The sequence below is a fragment of the Lepidochelys kempii genome, chromosome 5 (assembly GCF_965140285.1).
Source record: "Lepidochelys kempii isolate rLepKem1 chromosome 5, rLepKem1.hap1, whole genome shotgun sequence".
Lineage (NCBI taxonomy): Eukaryota > Metazoa > Chordata > Testudines > Cheloniidae > Lepidochelys > Lepidochelys kempii.
Genome location: NC_136384.1, coordinates 122,377,404 through 122,400,665, shown reverse-complemented (window position 1 = coordinate 122,400,665; position 23,262 = coordinate 122,377,404). Strand labels below are relative to the sequence as shown.

The following is a 23,262-nucleotide window of genomic DNA, read 5'->3' as shown; positions in this document are numbered from 1 at the left end:
GTAGGTATATATATATATAAGTATGATACGATTATAGGAGTATGAGATTGACGAGTATTTAGGCATGATGAGTGTGTATTAGATATATAAGTGAAGTAAGGCAGTAATGCAAGGCCTTAAAACTAAGGCCTATAAGATTTCAGCATTGCCATACTAGGCCTTAGGCTTAAAGAGGCTTGACATAAGTACATGATCCAGAAATAACCCTGTGCCAGTAAAGTTAAAAGATTACCATAAAGAATGTGCCAATAGGTGATGTTCCTGTGGGCAAGAGCAGCATGCAGAGCCACTTGCTGCCCTCCGCCTAGGAACCGGACCTGCTGGTCCCTTCTGGGGCATAGAGTGGAGTCAGGACAGGCAGGAAGCCTGCCTTAGCCCCCACGCTGTGCCACTGACTTGGAGCCGCCGGAGGAAAGTCCATGCCCCAGCCCTAAGCTCCCCCCGAAAACCCAGAGCCCCCTCCTGCACCCCAAACCCTTCATCCCTGGCCCCACCCCAGAGCCTGTACCCCCAGACGGAGCCCTCACCCTCCCTGTACTCCAATCCCCTGTGCCAGCCCAGAACCCCCTCCCACACTCTGAACCCCTCTTCCACACCCCTCTGTCCTGGAGCCACCTCCTGCACCCCAAACCCCTCATCCCCAGCCCCACCCCAGAGCCCACACCCCCAGCCAGAACCCTCACCCCCTCTTGCACCCCAACCCTCTGCCCCAGCCCCCTCCCATACCCTGAACCCCTCAAATCTGCCCCCTCTGGAGCCTGCACCCCCACTTAGAGCCCTCATCCTCTCCCACACTGCAACCTCCTGAGCCAGCCTGGTGAAAGTAAGGGAGGGTGGGGGAGAGCGAGCCACCGAGGGAGGTGGAATTTAGTGAGCGGGGGGCATGGCCTCCGGAAAAGGGTGGAGCAGTGGACATGGCCTCAGGGCAGGGGCCGGGCTAGGTTGTTCAGTTTTGTGCGATTAGAAAGTTGGCAACCCTATACAGACCCCAGTCTGAGAGTGGGAGAATTGTGGAATTCCGCCTAAGGACCGGGGACAGCCAGAGGTCTGTTCCTGGAGGGCGTGCATTTGGAGAGACTGGAGAGAGGGTAAAGGTGCAGCTAGCCCTGAACTGCGACAGGGGTAATGACATTTCTGTTGTAAACCCTGTTGAGATCTATGGATAAATATGAACATGGAGATCTTATTTCTTCTTGTTAAGAGGCGGTCCCTGCCCTCAAGAGCTCATAGTCTAAATAGTCTCTCTGTGACTCTCTCATTATAGCTTTTGAAAACCACAAGTTGCAAAGCGTGCTTAGCAGTGAGTTTTAATTATTTTGTTTGAAAAGATGTCAGGTGAGAGCTGCACGTGGCTTTAACCTAAGCCCTGCACTTTGATGTGCAATGCTCCGTATTTCACGTCTTCCCTATAACAAGCAGAATTTGTGCCCTGTTTATTATGCCTGTTTGATTTATAAGTACATTGCACACACAAGTGCAAACCTTTCAGTCTAAGGAAGAAAAGCACCTGGGTACACTGGAAATGCCATATATGGGAAAGGCAGAGAGGTTCTCAAGGCATCTTGAACTTCGCCTTCCTTTCCATTTTCGTACTAGAGCAAGGCAGGCTGCTGTTCATTATTAATGCGGCATTTTGAAACAGGAGGCACTTGAAGCTGCATGATCGTATCAGAGGGTTTGTCACCTACTGAGTAAGTCTAAGGTGGAGAGGGACAAGCCCCCCAGTTACTGCAGCACTTCCCTGTACAAGCTGCGGTGCAGACTCAACAGACCAGGACAGAAAAAGCTGATGAAAGTGATAGAAGAAGAGTCTGAATTATTTCACGAAGGAAAACATTTTCCATTTGGAGAGCAAAGATTTTGATAGCCTTGGCCGTAACCTTTCAAGATACAGTATCTCCGAAGTTGTTTCCAGAATTTTCACAGCAGCAGCCATATGTCGGGGGGGGGGGGGAGTGGGGGGAGATAAAAGCCAAACAGCACTCAATTTACCCTCACTAGGAGACATGATTATAAAGTGATGAAATAATGTTACTCCTGAGTGATTTCTCGGCGAATCCTACAGGCCAGCATTATTCCTTGGGAAAATGCAGACTAACTGTTGCCTATGCTTAGTGTTGAGACTGTTAGAGAGATACTAAAGTGTGGTGCTGTAGCTGCTGCATAAACCCTGGGAACTACCAAATCATAAGGCAGTGTGTGTGTGTTTGTTTTTTCTTAATCTTACTATCGTTCATGCGAAGTCTATTTTCAGCCATCATCATGGAATCCAGACAGGAGAGAAGGCTTCTGAACTTTCCACAGATGGGCAGAAATGGTTCTGATAGTCCCATGTTTAGTTCGGAAAATGAAAACTCCTGACTTACTCACAGGGAATCTTTTGAAATGGAAATGGAGAGCAACCTTCCCTCTCCCCCCGCCCCTTATTTTTCCCTGTTTTTTATTGAAGGAACTGTAACTACTGACGCTAATTTGAAACAAATATTCCTCTTTGTAGCAAGCTATGAACCTAAAGACTGAGATTTGATTAAGCAGCTATTTCTCTTGCAAACCTCAGTTTTGCCCTTTGTTGTCATATAGAAGTTTTGAAGCTAAAGCTCATGATAAAGAGAGAGTCTAACTTGCAGGGTCTCTTAATTGTAGCAGAGTAAATAACCACAGTTTACATTACAGTGCTTGTCGTCCACTCGACATAGGAACATGATCTGAGTTTTCTAAAGCAGTTTTCTTTCTTGTCACATTCAATTGACATTTACAGTAGCCAGTTCTGTAAAGAGCTTGCATACACTGGCTTTATTATCCCCATGTGCCTCTCTGATCTTCAAAACTTTGCTTTTGTTTAAAGGTCTCTCCCTGATCTTGAGACATCCCGGCCAAAAAAAAACCAACCACCAGTTAACTACATCCTTCCCAATGTGCTATGCTAATTCAAACTGAGGTGTAGGGAATTGGTCAAATATAGTTGATGAATTAGTTTGACTGCCTTGTATTCTGGCAGGAGAGGGAATATATGTGTGTTTTTAATGAATCCCCAGCCTAAGGTCTGGTCTACACTGGGAACTTACATTGACATAGGTACATCTCTCAGGGGTATGAAAAACACGCACCCCCGAGAGATGTAGGTATACGGACCCAACCCCTGGTTTAGGGAATGCTCGGTTGATGGAACAACTCTTCCATAACTCTCATTTCAGTTCTCAATGGTATCTGTGCACGTGCTTCAGCCTTGCTGAATCAAAGTCAGGAGCGCAGAGGTCCTGTGTCACTGGGGATCCCAGAACGTAAACGTTACATGATGTTCTGTAGTTCTCCAGGTTTTTTCCCCAGCCTTCTACCCAATAGGACCCCTATTTTTTCAACTGCTTTTGGTCAGTTCTTGGTTTTCTCTGATTTCTTGATCTGTGGTGTAGGCAACAACTCATTTCCCAGACCTGAAGAAGAGCTCTGAGTAAAAAACAGAAACAAACAAAAAACACTAGATACATTTATGGAGGGTATGTATTAGCTATTAGCCAGGATGGGCAGGGATGGTGTCTCTAGCCTCTGTTTTCCAGAAGCTGGGAATGGGCAACAGGGAATGGATTGCTTGATGATTACCTGTTCTGTTCATTTCCTCTGGGGCACCTGGCACTGGCCACTTTCAGAAGACAGGATACTGGGCTAGATGGCCGTTCTCATATTCCTGAAAGCTTGTTTCTCTCACCGGCAGAAGTTGGTCCAGTAAAAGATATTACCTCACCGACCTTGTCTCTCATTCTGAACCATGCATTTTTCAGCTCCTTTGATTTGGAGGTCAGCTTTTCATTTATAATTTAAATTTTCCCTGATGCTACCACAAATGAGGATTTGAAGATGTCTGTTTTGCCATGCACTTGAATATGACATGGGTTTCTTTAATTAAATATGTCTTTCCTGGGATATTTTTGATGCTGGAGGTTGAAGCAGGTCATATTTGCATCCTTCTGTGTTCTGATGGTTAAAGGTGTTATAGCTAATGCATTAGGGATCATTCATGGATAAGCACCCAGGATGAAACCCTCCCTAGCGAGAGCTGAAAATGGCATGTAGAAGCCACACCCAGAGAGAGGTTCAGAGTAGTGTGTGAGCTGAAGTGTGCTCGTCTTTGTCTGGACCATTAAACCTTTCTAGGCTTCCTTTGTGTTCCAGAGCAGTTACACAAAAGGAGAGAGATTGGCCAGGCCACCTGTCCAGACAATGTGGTCTGAGGGGAGCCTTGGATTATGCCTTTCCCAGAGGTAAAGTGAGAGGGCATAGAGTGTATTTAAGAAGTAGCATCTGTATGAGATTTGTTAGGTCTGGTCTATACTACAGACATCTGTTGGCATAGTTATGTCTGTGACGGGTGTGATGAGGTGTGATCCCTGACCAACAGAGCCGTACTGGCAAAAGCATCTAATGTACAGAGAGCTGTACAGGCAAAACTGCAGTATAGCTCATTTTGCTTAGGGAGCTGAAATAAGCTATCCTGGCAAAATCTGCCAGTAGAGTACACCAGTAAAGCTACACCGGCAAAATGCTCCTAGTGGTGGAACTGGCCTATCTTGGAGAGAGATAAAGGCACAAGATAACTGCTACTTTGGTCAGGGAAGCAATGCCTACCTGAGGTTTCTGCAGCACCTCTATGCAGTTTGTTACCACCATTGTTCAAGAAACATTATATGTGTACACTTGGTAAATAAACAAATTGCTAAGATAATATCTGATTCCACATCACCAGTTTTGCTCCAAACAGGTAACTGACCTCCAAGGTCCTGAACTCAACTTCCATTCAGCCTAGGGGAATGGGTCCACTACTCTCTGACTTTACCAAATCTTGGTGTGGTTTTTCTACATTTCTAAACCACTAGGGAAAAAAATCCCTGATCTTCATTTTAGATTTGGGACTAAGCTATCAAGCCCTTCCTCACTTGTGTAAGTGTTCACAAGCACATGAGTAAAAATTCCACCATCTGGTCCCTAACCGTCAGATCTGAAACATGGTCATTCATCACATTTTTTATTTTTAAACTGTTAAACGCTCTGTGTTGAAAAACAAGTAATGTCATCCTCTGCAATTTATGGTCTCTTGGGCTGTAATGCATGTTAAGTTTACACATGATTAGTACACACGCTTCTCTAGCTTTTATTTTCCTTCCAATACAGAATCCCAGAAAAGGGACACACATGAGATGTAGGGTAAGATTTTCAAAATGCTTAAGTGACTTAGGAGCTAAGTTTCATTTTCAAAAATGACAGGCATTTAGGATTTAGGTGCCTAATGATGCCCATAAGCATGTAGGTGCTTAACTTCCATTTAAGTCCATGGGAGTTAGGTGCCTAGATGCTTTTGAAAACCCCACCAGGCAACTGTCTGCATCTTTAGGCATCCAAATACCTTTGAAAAATCTGTGTCCTATGTCACATTGACTTGCAATCCCTGGGATGCTAAATGTCTAAATCACTTTTTAAAGTGGGACTTAGGTTCCTAAATCACTTAAGTGCTTTTGAAATTAGAGGCAGAGGTTTTGCCAAGGCACAAAGGGGAGCTAGACATTCAATTCTCAGTGAAACTCATTGGAGCTTGCACACCTAATTCTCCTATATGCCTTTCAAAATCTTGCCCGAGATTAGTTAGATTAAAAACTAGGCAGCAAAATGTGTCCCTTTACTTCCAGATCATAAACTCACACCTAAATCATCCAATAACCTTTTTAAAAGCTTATATAGCAGACCAGTTTCAATATAAAATACTTATAGGCAGATCTTCAGCTAATGTAAATTGGGTATTTCATGGACATTTATTGGAGCTCTGAGACTTTATGCAATCTGAGGATCTGGCCCATAGTTAGGGCTGTACCAAATTCACAGTTCATTTTGGTCAATTTCACGGTCATAGGATTTAAAAAATTTCAAATTTCATGATTTCAGCTATTCATATCTGAAATTTCACGGTGTTGTATTTGTCGGGATTCTGACCCAAAAAGAAGTTGCGGGGTGGTTGCAAGGTTCTTGTAGGGGGCGTTGTAATACTCTTTCTTCTGCACTGCTTCTAGCAGCTGTGCTGCCTTCAGAGCTGGGCATCTGGAGCGCGGCAGCTGCTGGCTGGGAGCCCAGCTCTGAAGGTGGAGCCGCCGCCAGCAGCTGCGCAGAAGTAAGGATGGCTTGGTATCGTATTTCCTCCTTTACTTCTGCACTGCTCCCTGCAGAGTTGGGCCCTCCGTCAGCAGCCGCCACTCTCCAGCCACCCAGCTCTGAAGGCAACAGCGCAGAAGTAAAGGTGGCATGGTCTGGTGTTGCCACCCTTATTTCTGTGCTGTTGCTGGCGAGGCGCTGCCTTCAGAGCTGGGCACCAGGCCAACAGCCACCGCTCTCCGGCCACCCAGCTCTGAAGGCTACGCAGAAGTAAGGATGGCAATACCACCACGCCCCTAAAATAACCTTGTGACCCCCCTGCAACTCCCTTTTGGGTCAGGACCCCCAATTTGAGAAACGCTGGTCTCCCCCATGAAATCTGTATTGTATAAGGTAAAAGCACACACAATACCAGATTTCACGGTCTGTGACGCGCTTTTCATGGCTGTGAATTTGGTAGGGCCCTACCCATAATATTAATACTATTAGTCTCAATTATTGTGAATCATTTGAATGTTGTATATAAATTTGAAAAACACTAGTTATGTCTCAAAACACAACAATTGTTGTATAGATTAAATAGCAGAGGAGTTACCGTAAATAGCACATTATATGCACACGGCCATATATGGCAAACTAGGTATACTGTACGTTCAAAAACAGTTCAGGCTGCAACTACTGGCATGGAGTTTGCAACCTCCCCCGCCCCCCAAGCCTTTTAGCACCAGCTATTCCCCCCCCCCCCAAAGCAAGTTGTGCTCAGTCTATAGAAAATAAAGTAAATTAATATAAAAGATTAATATCCAAGGGAATTCAGTATTTTTATTTACAAAATCCAACTTTATAGCATTTCAAGAATAGGAAAGGGATCTCATGATTGACTTTATATTGAATCATGATTTTTAGGGAATCATCTGAAAACTAATGGAGAGGAACGGAAAGCTTTTCTGTTGGTGAGCGAGACAAGCTTTCAAGCTTACACAAAGCTCTTCTTCAGGTTTTACACAAAGTGTAAAAAGAAAAGGAGGACTTGTGGCATCTTAGAGACTAACAACTTTAATTGAGCATAAGCTTTCATGAGCTACAGCTCACTTCATCGGATGCATTCAGGGGAAAATACAGTGGGGAGATTTATATACATAGAGAACATGAAACAATGGGTGTTACCATACACACTGTAACGAGAGTGATCACTTAAGGTGAGCTATTACCAGCAAGGCGGGGGTGGGGGGGACGACCTTTTGTAGTGATAATCAAGGTGGGCCATTTCTAGCAGTTGACAAGAAAGTCTGAGGAACAGTGGGGGGTGGGGAATAAACAAGGGGAAATAGTTTTACTTTGTGTAATGATCCATCCACTCCCAGTCTCTATTCAAGCCTAAGTTAATAGTATCCAGTTTGCAAATTAATTCCAATTCAGCAGTCTCTCATTGGAATCTGTTTTTGAAGTTTTTTTGTTGAAGAATTGCAACTTTTAGGTCTGTAATCAAGTGACCAAAGGGATTGAAGTGTTCCCCAATGGGTTTTTGAATGTTATAATTCTTGACGTCTGATTTCTGTCCATTATTCTTTTACATAGAGACTGTCCAGTTTGACCAATGTGCATGGCAGAGGGGCATTGCTGGCACATGATGGCATATATCACATTGGTAGATGCACAGGTGAACGAGCCTTGATAGTGTGGCAGATGTGATTAGGCCCTATGATGGTGTCCCCTGAATAGATGTGTGGACACAGTTGGCAATGGGCTTTGTTGCAAGGATAGGTTCCTGGGTTATATGGTTCTGTTGTGTGGTGTGTGGTTGCTGGTGAGTATTTGCTTCAGGTTGGGGGGCTGTCTGTAAGCGAGGACTGGCCTGTCTCCCAAGATCTGTGAGAGTGATGGGTCGTCCTTCAGGATAGGTTGTAGATCCTTGATGATGCATTGGAGAGGTTTTAGTTGGGGGCTGAAGGTGATGGCTAGTGGCGTTGTTATTTTGTTCGCTGGGCCTGTCCTGTAGTAGGTGACTTCTGGGTACTCTTCTGGCTCTGTCTGTCTGTTTCTTCACTTCAGCAGGTGGGTATTGTAGTTATAAGAATGCTTGATGGAGATCTTGTAGGTGTTTGTCTCATCACTCTCCCAGATCTTGGGAGACAGGCCAGTCCTTGCTTACAGACAGCCCCCCAACCTGAAGCAAATACTCACCAGCAACCACACACCACACAACAAAAACACTAACCCAGGAACCTATCCTTGCTATGTACATTGGTCAAACTGGACAGTCTTTTTTAAAAATAAAAGTGGGTCACAGTTAGCCAAACACTATATAGGTTGTTTCAGTCAAATGAAAAGCATAACTAATCTGCTAGCTATGTGAAGCTACATTCAAGCAACCCCCCAGGTATTCATTGTTCGCAGTGTATGTGGTCAGCCACTTGGTCAAGGTTACAGCGGCCTACCAATGGAGAACTATGAATGGGCACTGGATCTACCACACACCGATATTTTATGGAGAAACTTTGAATGTGAGCTTTTTTTAAAAAAATAAATAAATAAATAAATAAAATCAACCAACCAAACAACGCCTCCCCCCTCCCAAAATCATGATAGATTCTCCAGCACTGGAAATTTTTAAATCAAGACTAGAATAGTGGTTTTCAACCTGTGTTCTGCAGACCCTTGGAGGTCCACAGACTATTTCTAAGCAGTTGACGAAAGGTTTTCATTACTGTAGAACATTGGTGTTCATCCTGTGTTCCCGTTGGGGGTCCATAGACTATGTCTAAGATTTCCAAAGGAGTCCATACCTCCATATGAATTTTTTTAGGGGTCTTCAAATGAAACAAGGTTGAAAACCACTGCTCTAGAAAATATTTTGGGTATGTTCAATGCCCTGCGTTATATCAGAGGGTCAGACTAGATCGGGGTGGGCAAACTTTTTGGCCTGACGGCCGCATCTGAGTTTAGAAATTGTATGGCAGGCCATGAATGCCTGGTGGGGGAGGGGGACTCTATGGGCTGCCACGTAGGAGTGGGGTTCCGATCCCAGAAACAGTGCAGTGAAGTCGTGTCTGCACAGTGTGGCTCTGTGTGCCGGAAGATGGTGCTCATCAAGGGAATTGTGAGTCGGGGGCTGGGGAGCCGGGCAGGCAGAGCAGGGCAAGCCCCCTACCCCATTCCCTTGGGGGAGCTTGAGGGCCAGATAAAAAAGTCTGATGGCCCAGATGCGGCCCACGAGACATAGTTTGCCCATCCCTGGACTAGATGATCACAATGGTCACTTCTGGCCTTGGCATCTATGATTGACACACCAGAAGGCTTGCAAGTAGAAGCGTTCACACAGAGGGGCAATTGCTGCCAAAGCCATTCCCTCTGCTGGCAGGTGGATCACCTGCCTCAGGCCCCCATGCCGGACCCCGGTGCCCCTTACCCTGGGGTTCTGCCCCAGCAGTACCCCCACTCTCTGGGTTCCCCTCCCAGGGGAACCCCCAACCCTCTAAGCCCACCTCGCCTCAGTGGCTACTGCCAGTCATCATCTAGCCCCCTTTCACTGGGGCAGACTGCAGTCTGTAAACCACTCATCATCGGCAAAGGGTTGGACCAGCTGCCTCTGTCTAGCCTCAGGCTGCACTTCTGGAACCCCAGTACCCGCTTTGGCCTTTAGTCAGGCCTCAGCCTGGGGATTGAAGCGAATAGAGACTAACACGGCTGCTACTCTGAAACCTACACAAAGCATAGAAGCTCAAAAGTTTGTGCATCTCACCACCAGAAGTTGGTCCATTAAAAGATATTACCTCCCTCGTCTTATCTCTCTAATGCTAGAATAGGTACGTTCCTGTACCCCCCTGTGCCAACTGGCATTGAGGAGTTCTTGGGTTTCATATGGTAGGGCGTTGCCATCCATTCACCCCCGTGGTTACTCCTACAGGGTCCCCTTTAAAAAATAAAAGGCTGTTGATTTTCTCTAGCTAACAAAAGACATCTGAAAATTGAAAATACATAGTCTACAATGCATTCTTTGGTCAGCTGATATGTAAATCATGTTCCAACAGTTCTAATCTGCTATTTAAATCCAAGCTGATCCTTGAGCTTGTTAAGACATGAAACAGTTAAAAATACAAACCATCGTTTATAAAGAAATTTCCATCTCACTCTTAACAATAGCAGCACGACGGCAGCATTCAATAAGGCCAAGGCGCGAGTCCTTGTTTGGAAAATTCATCGCACCTTGTTTCCAGCCTTGCCCGATTGTAATAAACCTTTTCCAACCCAGTCTAAACATTTACTTACACATGGTTCACCATTATGATAATAATGACAAGTGAAAACAAATAGGCCACCCATCAGAAAGTAGTTGATGATTCCTGACAAGTAGAATATTGTAAAGCCACTTCAGTCGCTGGTACCTGTAAATGTTTTAATCTCTTTGGGGTAATCGGCTACAGTTTATCGGCATGACCTCATGGAGGGAAAAATATCCCAGATGTCTCTACCTGCCAGTTCTTGATGTTGCCTGAGGAGAACTCACTGTCACGATCTCCTGTTCTTCTGCATGCATGGATGTGCACAAGCATACATGCCCCCATACACGCACACGCGTGTGCGTACACAATCATTAGGTGCAGTCCACACAAGTGCAGAGATGCTGTTGCAGGGTTAAGGCCTAGGGCGGCACTTATCTTGGAAAAAGGATTATCTGATCCTTGAGAAAAGAGGAGCATGAAAGAACTGAAATATAGATTTCAGAGAAGCAGCCGTGTTAGTGTGTATTCGCAAAAAGAAAAGGAGTACTTGTGGCACCTTAGAGACTAACCAATTTATTTGAGCATAAGCTTTCGTGAGCTACAGCTCACTTCATTGGTCACTTCGCACTGGGTAAGATCAATGTGCTCGCCCAACAGTGTCAGGCATAGATGCCTGCCAAGAGCACTACATTGTAAGCACACCACGATGAACCGTAAGCTCTCAATTACTAGTTTTTCCTTTGTGCCAGCCAGCAGGCAAGCAACCTCCCCTTAATCATTCTTTGGGGTGGGAGACCCAGAACATTGACTCCTCCACACTGATTGAAACGGGGAGCATTGAGAGACAGAGCTGGAGTCCAGTGAAGTTAATGGGAGTCTTTTCGTTGACTTCTGTGGGCTTTGGTTCAGGCTCTAAACTATTTTAGCCTAATGTGTAAAGCCACCTGGTTACCCAAATCAGCAAGAAACAAAGAAAGCTTGTACCTCTTACCAAAAGTAATTGGTTACGTAGGTTAGCACGTGGCTGGAAGCTGCTCTTGAGGATTCAGAACAGTTTCCAAGTGTGATTTTCTGTGCATTGGCACTGTTCAGGCCCCTCCTGTTTTTCCTCTCCTTGTTTTCTTTAATTGTTCACAGACCTCTATAACGGCAGTACTGCATGGGTGTCCGTCTGTGTGCTCAGCTGAGTAACCCGCCTCAGTGAATACCAATGTATTCTAATCTACCCTGAAAAGGTGCCAGGAAAATTACATAATACCTGAGCAGAAAGTGAAGCGTAAGTCATTCATGAATGGCACCATTTAATCTCCGTAAATGCTTACTAGGTACAAGACAGACAAAATATTAAATTTCCTGGGTGGACTCTTCTTAGAGCCAGCAAGCATGTAAAGGTTATGAAGGGGAATGGTACAGTCCCGAAAAGAAAAAGCAGCATCTGCGTTCCGTGGTTTTAATAGAACATATTTATGCAGCGCTACAATGCAGCACATTGAGAGTGATCTGCCGAACGCTACTGTAATCTGTTAGTTAAAGCTTTACAGGCGGAGATCAGCAGCTTTGAGCATTGCTTGTCCTGCAGCCTAGGATGAGTCAGCAAAAAAAAAAATTGCTTCCCATAGAAATGCCTTGATTATAAGCGTATATTTTGAGAGGCTGGAGATCAAGAACCAGAGCCTGTGAAGACAATGACACACCTCATGGAGTGAGGGGCTACACACAGAGTGAGGGTTTCATAATCTGACCCATGGTTACTAGCTCATGAATGCCCTTTTATTATTATTATTATTATTTGTATGACTATAGAGCCCAGAGGCCTCAGGTGGGGCCCTGGTATGGTCAGCCTTGTTCAGTCATGAAGACAGACATGGCCAACCCCATATGAATTAACTATTTATTTGTATTGCAGTAATGCCTAGCAGCTCCGGTCATGGACCACTATGCTAGAGAATGTGCAAACATTTGATTTTATATAGGTTCGTACACCACAGATCACCAGGCCGAGCTTTCTCGCTGAAGAATTTGAAGGGTTGGCATATGAATGGATTCTCTCTCCCTCAGATATATATTGTCCTGTTTGGTCATTGGCCGCACGTAGGATAAATAAATTACAGGCTAATGATACCATCTTACATTCACATAGCAACTTTAATGCCCAGCCATTTTACAGATTATGTCTTCATCCGTCTTGGACTGGAATGTGGCTGCAAATCACGTTCCACAACTTGACACAAGAGTTTAGGAAAAGAAGTGACGATAAATACCGTCAACAAACAAAACTCAGATAGGGAAACCAGAAGGTAGGTTTCCAAACTGGAATTTGGCCAGGGCTCTAGGTCAGAGGTGCCCTCAGAATTTTTTCATATGATAATGCACAACTGAACCTGGTTGTGTCCACCCTCTAGATCTCCCTGCCACCTTCTCCTGGATGGCTCCCCTGTGCGGGCACTCACGGCAACTCCCCATATTGCTAGAGGGTCTTGAAGCTGTTGCTGCATGAGTCCTGAGCAGAGGGGACATGGGCTTCTGCAAGTGGGGAAAGGCTGGGCAGGCCCCTGGTATAGGAGCCAGCTCCATGGCAGTGGCAAGGGGGGGTAGCATTGGCCATCCCACTACCCACTTGGGCTTGGTCCCATGGCACTTCTGTCATGACAAGGAGCAGCAGGGTCAAACTTGAGTGAGTGGCATTGCGACCTGGCACACAAGGGTCACAGTGCCACTCAGGAGGGGCCGCAGGGCCAAACTTGAGTGGGCAGCAAGGCAGCCAGTGCTGCTGCTCCTTGCTGCTGCTATTGGGCTGGCTCCTGCACCAGGGCTCCTGCCCGGCCTCGCTTTGCTTCCAGCAGCCCGAGCTCCTGGCATCCTGCCAATGGTATGCACCGTGCATATGGCTGCAGGTACCACTGCTCTGGGCCATCATTTGGAATTTTTTTTAATCCCTTTTATGGAGAAACTTTGATGGATGGATGGCACCCTTTAGTAACCTATTTCCTCTTAACACAGTGTTGGTTCAATGTGACTCTAGAAATAAACATGATCTCTCTCTTGAGATTCAGATCTGGATTTCTCCAAAGTTTGCCAGTATTTGAATCTTGAGTTTTGGCTAGAATTAAAGAGACAAGGTATAGCCTCAATGTGAAAGCCCAAGCTGTTGTACTGATCCAAGATGCTGGTTCAGCTCTCTCCAGAGTGTCGCTGCCTACATGAAATATGAATACCATTTTCTCTGTATGCCTCCCATCCAGGTTATGACTAGGTTGAACCCTGCATAGCTTTTGATAGTTAATAAATTCGGACCAAGGTCATATGGCCTGAGGTATAAGAATTAAATGTTCATAAGAACTAATAGCTTGGCACATATATATGTTGTTGAGAGCTGGTAGAAATTGCCTGGATTATATCTAACTGCTGCCATTAATTTGGAGAGAAATAATGGAGAGAATTATGTGTGTGATTCCCTTTGATTAAGGGAGTCATGTTGTTAGCTCACAGAAATGCAGTCAACAGTGCTTTTACCTGGCTACAAGCAGAGTCTTAAAGGAAAATGACCCAGGAATGTCTTTAGAGAGACAAGGTGAGTGAGGTAATATCTTTTATTGGTTCAATTTCTGTTGGTGAGAGAGACAAGTTTTTGAGGTTACACAGAGCTGCTTATCTCTCACCAACAGAAGTGGGTCCATGTAGCGGGGCAGTCACCCCGCTCTGGCTCAGCAAGGGTTAAATGCCAGCCCTTGGAGAGGGCTGGGGCTGAGAGCCAATCAGAAAAGGCTGAGAGGCAGCCAATCAGGACAAGCCTGGGCCCTATAAAAGGTCTGCAAGGCCAGAAGGCAGACAGCCTCTCTCTAGCTGTGGAGAGAGGAGGACTTGGCTGTCTAGGAGCTCAAAGTACTGGAAGTAGAGCAGTGGTGGGGAGCTCCAGCCTGGCAAATCCCCAGGCTGAGACCTTGCTAAAGGCCAAAGCAGGTACTGAGGTTGCAGAAGTGCAGCCTGGGGCTAGACAGAGGCAGCTGGTCCAACCCTTTGCCAATGATGAGTGGTTTACAGACTGCAGTCTGCCCCAGTGAAAGGGGGCTAGATGATGACTGGCAGTAGCCACTGAGGCGAGGTGGGCTTAGAGGGTTGGGGGTTCCCCTGGGAGGGGAACCCAGAGAGTGGGGGTACTGCTGGGGCAGAACCCCAGGGTAAGGGGCACCGGGGTCCGGCAGGGACACGGGGGCCTGAGGCAGGTGATCCACCTGCCAGCAGAGGGTGCTCCGTGCTGGAATCGAGCTAATTCCCAGGACAACCAGCAGGAGGCACCACACCGGTGAGTCTGCGGTCCACTACAGTCCAATAAAAGATATTATCTCACCTCTTCACCTACCTTATCTCTCAAATATCCTGGGATCAGTGGCTACAACAACACTGCTGCCAAAGCCATTCCCATCAGCAATTGCCCCTCTGTGTGAACGCTTCTACTTGCAAGCCTTCTGGTGTGTCAATCATAGATTCCAAGGCCAGAAGTGACCATTGTGATCGTCTAGTCCAGGGATGGGCAAACTATGTCTCGTGGGCCGCTTCTGGGCCATCAGACTTTTTTATCTAGCCCTCAAGCTCCCCTCAGGGAATGCGGTCAGGGGCTTGCCCTGCTCCCCAGCCCCAAACTCACAATTCCCTTGATGAGCACCATCTTCCGGCACACAGAGCCACACTGTGCAGACACAACTTCACTGCACTGTTTCTGGGATCGGAACCCCACTCCTACGTGGCAACCCCCACCCCGCACGTGGCAGCATGCCCAGTCTCCTCCTGGTCTCCTACAGCCCCACCCTCGAGAGCCTCAAAACCATCCAGGGGCTGGTGTACCTCCACCTGGGCGGTGCCTGCTACGGCCGCCTTGGTGTCACTGTGAGCAGGGCCCCTGGGAGTCCGCGGTCCCACCCTTGTAGGGCCCCTCCCATGCTACACCCCATAGAGTCCCCCTCCCCCACCAGGCATTCATGGCCCCCCATACAATTTCCATACCCAGATGCGGCCATCAGGCCAAAAAGTTTGCCCACCGCGATCTAGTCTGACCCTCTGATATAACACAGGGCATTGAACATACCCAAAATATTTTCTAGAGCAGTGGTTTTCAACCTTGTTTCATTTGCAGACTCCTAAAAAAATTCAAATGGAGGTATGGACTCCTTTGGAAATCTTAGACATAGTCTGTGGACCCCCCAACGGGAACACAGGATGAACACCAATGTTCTACAGTAATGAAAACCTTTCGTCAACTGCTTAGAAATAGTCTGTGGACCTCCAAGGGTCTGCAGAACACAGGTTGAAAACCACTGTCCTAGTCTTGATTTAAAAATTGCCAGTGCTGGAGAATCTATCATGATTTTAGGAGTGGGAAGGCGTTGTTTGGTTGGTTGGTTTTTTATTTATTTATTTATTTATTTATTTTTAAAAAAAGCTCACATTCAAAGTTTCTCCATAAAATATCGGTGTGTGGTAGATCCAGTGCCCATTCATAGTTCTCAGTTGGTAGGCCGCTGTAACCTTGACCAAGTGGCTGACCACATACACTGCGAACAATGGATACCTGGGGGGTTGCTTGAATGCAGCTTCACATAGCTAGCAGATTAGTTTTGCTTTTCATTTGACTGAAACAACCTATATAGTGTTTGGCTAACTGTGACCAACTTTTATTTTTAAAAAAGTTTTCAGTTGCCCAATTGTTTTCTTAAATGCATCCTGTCTGTTCCCCTTTTTATGTGCACAGGACTCTGATATGGACAGCATCACTACGGGATTATCATTGGTTATGTTATCTTTACTATATGCTGTGTATCTGTGCTTCTAAGATGTTTGCCAAGAAGCAAGTTCTGACTAGGGTTGAAATGCCTAGTGTCTAGAAGATAAAAATAGGAGTGGCCAAGCACATTTATTTGTGTGAATTGGTCTGAAATCAATTCAGTGAAATTAAATAAGGACAAATGCAAAGTACTGTGCTTAGGAAGGAGAAATCAAATGCACAAATACAAAATGGGGAATAACTGACTAGACAGCAGTACGGCAGAAAAGGATTTGGAGGTTAGAGTGGATCGCAGCTTAAATATGAGTCAGTGGTATGATGCTGTTGCAAAGATGGCAAATGTCATTCTGCGATGTATTCATAGGAGTGTTGTATGTTAGACTTGGGGGATAATTGTTCCACTCTATTCAGCACTGGTGAGGCTTCAGCTGCAGTACTGTGTTCAGTTTTGGGCACCACACTTTAAGGAAGTTGTGAACAAACTGGAGAGAGAGCCCCGAGGAGAGCAACAAAAATAAGAGTTTAGAAAATATGACCTATGAGGAAAGGTTGAAAGAATTGGGCATGTTTAGTCTAGAGAAGAGACTGCTCAGGGGGGAGATAAGTCTTTAAATATGCAAAAGGTGGTTATAAAAATGATTGTGATTGATTGATTTCCATGTCTACCGAGGGTAGGGCAAGAAGTAATCCATTTAGTTTGCAGCAAGGGAGATTTGGGCTAGACATTAGGGAAAACTTTCCAACTATAGGGGATGGTTAAGCCCTGGAACAGGTTACCAAGGGAGGCTATCAAATTTTCTTCACTGAAGGTTTTTAAGAACAGGTTAAACAAATACTTGCCCAGGATGGTCTAGGTATACTCAATCCTGCCTTAATGTGGGTGGACTACATGACTTCTTGAGGTCCCTTCCAGCCCTAAATTGTTCCGATGGCTAATTACCCTCCGTGTTAAAACTTTGTGTTTCATTTCCAGTCAATGTGGGACAAATAGGAAATATTACAGAATTACCATTTCTCCACATATAGCTGTGAAGCTGTTTTTCCAGAGGACAAAAGGGGTGTGTTAGCCAGTCTGGTGATATTTTCTGTTTTCCCTCAGGATCTTTAATGGGCTAGACGTTTGAAAGGTGCATTAAATCTTAGATTAGAACACTGCTGTACTGTCATGGGGCTGTTCATTTAAATGCAGTGGGCTAAGTTCCTCCCTGGTGTAACTCCATTGACTTTAATGGATTTAAAGGGGCATAGCTGGAGAATCTATGCAGTCACAGAGCCACCAACTAACCCCTTCCTTGGGGAAACTCGCCAGCCTGGGAGAAAGATTCTGTCCTTCACTAAATACTCTTGCACTGAGGTGCCAGGGCAGCAGAGCACTTAAACACATGCTTAACGTTAATGGGATCCATTCATGTTAGTGGGACTACTCACATGCTTAAAGTTAAGCATGTGCTTGAGTGCTTTGGTGCACCAGCGCCTAGTTCCACTTGCTCACACATCTAGAGGTGCCTTTTTCAGGTATGATATGAAATTAAACCCTTTTGTGGTGGCTGTTCAAATGGAAAGATGCCATGGCACTTTTTTGAAAAGGGTACAGGACAGCTCTGGGGTGAAAGGAGGCAAGATGGTCCAGGGCCCAGGCCTGGGCCCTATCCTAGGACTTGGGAGACCCAGGTTCAGTTCCCTGCTTTGCCCTCAAAAAAAGAAAACCCAACAAAAACGAGAACTTCTTGTATGACTGTGGATAGTCACTTAGCCTCTCTGGGTATACCTGCGCTGCATTGTAAACCTGGGCTTGTGGACTCTGTTTCCAAGCCCATGCTTGAGCATCTACACTGCATTGTAAACTTGGGCTTACAATTGCTGGACCTGGGGTCTCACAGAGCTTGAACCTGAGTCACAGCAAGGCTTGGGGGGGGGTCTCACCTACCCCCCTAGCAGTGCCATAGGACCCAAGTCCTGAGTGTTTGCTGACCTGAGTCAGAATGGCTGGTGTGTGGATGGAAGTGAGGCTTGGGGTCAAACCTTAGTTTAGTGTGCATTGTAAACCTACCATCTGTGCCCCACTGCCCCATTTCACAGATGGGGCAGATAATAGCAGTTCCCTACCTCACAAAGGTGTTGTGGTGATAAATGCATTGAACCTGAAACATTTTGAGATCTACTGATGAAAAAGCACTGTATAAAAAATAGGTATTATTCTTAAATTTCTGCCCTATGAAGTCAATGAGAGTTTTGTCATTGACTTGAATGGCACCAGGGTTTCACCCCAGGTGTTCTGAGCAACATTCCTTCCAGGAACAAAATAGCTTGTGTCCAAGGCTGCCTCTGAGGTATAATAATAATATAGCTGAACACATAGTGGTTGTTCTGATTGCCACCGTAGCTATTGGGTGATGAGTATTGAATTCGTTATTAGGCATTGTGCTTTGGGATTCGAGGAATATGCGAAGCTCTATAGAGAAGAAATGTTTTTGTTAAAACAATCTGATCAAGGATACAGAGTTAAAGCTTTTACACAGGCAATTTGATTCTCTGCACAGCAATTACTCTTGCTGTCAAAATGAGTTGAGAACACAAAATCCATTGTAACCTTGCAGAATTAAAGTTGCATTTAAATTGTGCTATCCTCATTTTGCAGTGCAAGTGTTCAAATACTCAATATACTGGGCTAAATGTTCAAAAGTAGCTGGTGATTTTGGTTGCCCAACATGAGAGATCTTAAAAGAGCCTGCTTTAGGTGGGGAGCTCTGTTTCAGGATGGGTGCTTCTATTTTTGAGTGCCCTCATTCACTGATTGTTTTTGAAAATATAGGGCACTGTAAGTAGCTTACGGCAAACAGATGATCTCTTTAAAAAGAGAAGAAAACATTTTATTCACTCTGGGAAATATGAGCCACTGGGGCATTTGTAGTAAATATTCCAGGGACACAAGCACCCTTCTGTGACTTAAAAGCTTGAGTTGCACTGACAGTTCTTTCAGCGGGACTAGCAAGCTAAATTGGGAGTGACCCCATCCCCTTGGAATTTTGGGAGTAATTGTGTCTGTATTTATGCTCATGTTAGCTTGGTATGCCGAAAAACCTTCCATTACAAATGTCAATGTAAGAGTTCATCCCTAATGTACTGACAGGACATGAAAGAAACACATAATTCACAAAGTGGGCTGCATATCAAAGGCTAGGAAATACTTGAAGTCAGTAGAAACTAAACATAATATCTCCGAGACATTATGCTATTAATTTGTCCTCAAGCCTTTCCCAGTACTCACTAATGAAAGATCATCAAGCCCTGATGTACTGTACCAAAAATATCTATGGGATATCTCAGGAAAATGCCACATGAAACAGCTCTGAAATGCATGAACAAGCACAGTTCTCAGTATGTAAACACAGAGGGAAGCAGAAAAAAGATCAGAACTGGTTATTTACTGTTGACCATCACCTAGTTAGTAAATTTTCAAAGTTGTCTAAGGGATTTAGAGGTCCACAAAACCTATGGTTTCACTAGGGTTTAACTGCTACCAGTTGTCACAATGTTAACCATGGTGAGCCCTGTCTGTAAAGTCCTGTTTAATATCATGTTAGCTGACACAACTCCACAAGGTCTGCCTAACTTTCTAGTGAAGACGTGTTGAAGGAGAAGGAAGAAAGGTCAAAGCATGTGTGTGGATGTAGCTGCAAGACCACCTTCATAGATAAACATGGCTGCTGCACCAAACTTGGGAGCTGAGTATGATGTACCTAGGTGTAAGATTTGCATGGAGATGTCACCCAGAACCATCGAACACTGAGGGGAGCTCCCGCATGAGTCATGAAAGACTTCTATAAGCTCAATCTTTGAAGCTAGGATGGCTTAGAAGTCACAAGGCTGACAGATATCAGGCTGTACTGGTCCAATGGAATTGCTATGGCCTTGTATCTTTTTCTAAATGAACTGATAATGAAGAAGGTGAGCAAGACACTTCACATCTATGTCTGACTCCATTTAGCAACATCCCGCACCTGTCAGGTATGAGCACACTGACTGGCATGGCCATGGCTAGATAAGACCTCATCCAGAATCATGCATAGCGTTCTCAGTCCTTCATCTTCATTACTAAGGGCATGTCTATACAGCGTGTTAAGACACACCAGAGGGGTGTGGTAAAGCACACTAACATGCTGTGCTCTAACTGCCCTGTGTAGGGCCTTGCTGGTGCCCTCGAAAAGGAACCTAGGTCATGGAGTCCAAAGTGAACTAGGTACATTTAGAACATGCCACCAGGGTCTACGCAGAGCAGAGTGCAGCACGGTAGTATGATCTCCAAACCACACCCTTCTAGTGCACTTTGCCAAGGTCATGTACACAAGTCCTGAGACTCGGTCAGTAAATGGGTCCACAAGAGCTTTCCTGGAATAGTCAGAAATCTGTGTGTCATGACTGAGAAAGGGGCTCATGCTCAAACCCATGCTACTCTGATTGCTAGCTGCGACACATGGAATAGATCAACTATTTTTATGATTTTCCAAGGAACTGTAAAGTTCTACCATTAAAAATGTTTCCTCAATACTGAAGGTTGTTATTGGGATTGAGCAATCCCAGGTTACGATAGGAAAGTGTGAAAAATGTAATGCACTTGTTGTACCCTATGAGAACAATCGTAATTAAAACACTGTTAACTGACTGGTGTCCAGATAGACTCTTGTTTGTGGTTTTACAACCTCCTTCCTGATACAATATTAAAACTGCTTTTAGGAACCTTCATTGAAGCCAAGCAGACTAGATTTTTACTACAGAAACAGACTAATTTCTATTTTCTCCAAGCATCTTTAATGACTCTTGATTTTAAAATGTTGGTCAGTTATTGCTATAAAATTGGAAGCCCACTTAATACCTGGTTTTGTTAAAAGTTCATACTCAGTGGAGAGTATTAAAAGGGTACTAAATTTTCTTCTTTTTTTATAGAAGAAATAAAAATCTACTTTGCCTATTGCTGCCTACTCACTTGATGTGGAAAAAGTGACTTTATCGTTGCCACTGAGGTGTGACCCTAACAGCATCCCACTGCACGAGGACAAGGGGATCACTGGTATCTGTTAGCTGAGGTTCAGCTGGCCCAAGCAGTTCAGTGTATCCCTACTCACTAATGTCAAAAGCTGCATGTAAAAGGTGTCAGGTAAGATATCAATGAAAAGTTAACACACTGATCATTAATATTGAGTGATGTATTTACAGAAGATAAATTCAGAATTACAAACATATTAGAAATTATTTTTCTTCCAGGCAGGGCTAAAGTTACTCCACCCTAGACAAAGGAATGTGGTTCAGCCCCCTGGAAGGCATCTCTACAGTATACTCAATGACAAAGGGGATGCCAATTACATAGAAGGTGAACAGGACTGTCAGGACAGTACAGAGAGGAGACCACCTCTCAGCATCATGGTAGGGAGAGAAGATTGCAGAAAACAGATCAATTTGCTTTTTAGCAAACTACAAGGAGGGAAGGAACCAGCATGGAACTTCCTTCACCAGGAGACTCCATGTCGCTTTCTTCACAGCTCGAATTAACTTTATTTTTGGGGGGGAGGGCAACCTTCAGAAGAATCCATTTCATTGGACTACAAAAGAGAGGGGTACTGAACCCAAGTTATCTTTCACCTAAGAAGACAAAGGATCCAAGCACTTTGTCTTTGTGGAAGATCCCGACGAGAGGGGTGGTCAACCATCTTACTGGTAGGCAGGTTGGTAAGGAAACTATCTTGGACAAAGGCTGTAGTTTGTTTTCTTAGGCTTTAGTCTCTAGAAAGCATTTTTCACTTGCGTTTGCTTGTAACCTTTTCTAACTCTCTCCCTTATACTTGAATTCACTTAAACTCCTGTGTCCTTTTGTTAATAAACTTGTTTTACCTTTAATCTAAACAAACCCGGTGCTGTGTTTGTTTTAAAGTCATTGTTAACTCCAGTTAGTGTGGCACACAGCTCGATATTATATCTTTAAAGGAATAAACAAACCTCAGTATCTCTCTGAACATCCAGGAAAGGGCTGGGCATTGCAGAGCACATGGTTTGGGGGAAATTCAAGACTGGCGGTGTTTTGGGATCATCTTGCAAGTGTAACCAGAGCATGACTGGGGGGTAACAAGCAGGCTGCTGGGATCAGAATTACTGAGTCAGAGCTGCTTAACCCGCAGATACTCCGTACAGATTTATATGGGTGCATCCAGACAAGAGATTCACAGCAGCACAGAGCCTTTTGAAGCACTTAGGGTTACAGGGCAGGCAGGGACGCAACCCCTCACTCGTCTAGATAGTATCCTAGAATGTGACACTTGTTCTCCTGCCTTTGGCTGTGGAGGGAAATTTGATTCTTGGACCAGGCTTTTATACCACAAACCAATGACATTTGCCATAACCAACAATGTATGTTCAGCTCCCTGCATTGTGGGAAAGGGTGTCTGTCAACATTATCCATTGTCCCTACATCTTTTGCATTAGCTATAGAACTTCTAGTGGCCTTTGGTTTTTTTGGTCCCTCCATTTTTTGGACACTTTGAAGTGACCTGATCAGCAGAGGGTGGGTGCTCATCACTTTCTGAAAATCAAGACCCGTTAAGGTATCTCACGGGGGGGGGCACCTATAACTGGGGGAAAAGAGAACAATTTTTCAAATTAATTTACTTAAACGATTTCCTCTGCTCTTGTATTAATTCTATTGTATGGGTGTGTGAATGTATGCTGTTAGCATACCTTTCTGTTCTTTCACGCTAGGTTATACGTATATATTAATGTAGATTTGACATTTAAAAAAACCCCCATCCATACAAAAGCTCTGAGTGCACAGGCAATAATTTGATTCACAATACCCACCCAACAGCATTAATGCATTATAAATTAACTCCACCAGCCAGCGGCCTTAAAAAATCCAACACAGGCAATAATTTACCTCAGCCAGCAGACAAGAAAAACTGATAAACTCCAGTAAAACCACTGAGACCTCCCCCCAAACATACCCAGAATATACCCTCACCCTTCCCCCAAAACCTTGTCAAACAAATGGGTGTTGCATTGTGCCTGAAAGGAATTCTGGTGGGATGTATAACTAATACTCAGTTTGTGCATATACTGACGTTATTGTGAATATTCAATAAA

At 44.8% G+C, this 23,262-nt stretch overlaps 1 long non-coding RNA gene across 3 annotated transcripts in view; it reads left to right on the top strand.

Moving 5' to 3' along the window:
* The window catches only part of LOC144930540 (uncharacterized), an 89,498-nt gene extending 67,507 nt beyond the window's left edge, over positions 1-21,991 (top strand). For all 3 annotated transcript variants that reach the window (XR_013635752.1, XR_013635750.1, XR_013635751.1), the window contains 2 exons: positions 21,079-21,289; positions 21,397-21,991. This is a non-coding gene — a long non-coding RNA (uncharacterized LOC144930540). The remainder of the gene's footprint in view (positions 1-21,078; positions 21,290-21,396) is intronic.
* Positions 21,992-23,262: the final 1,271 nt, after the last annotated feature.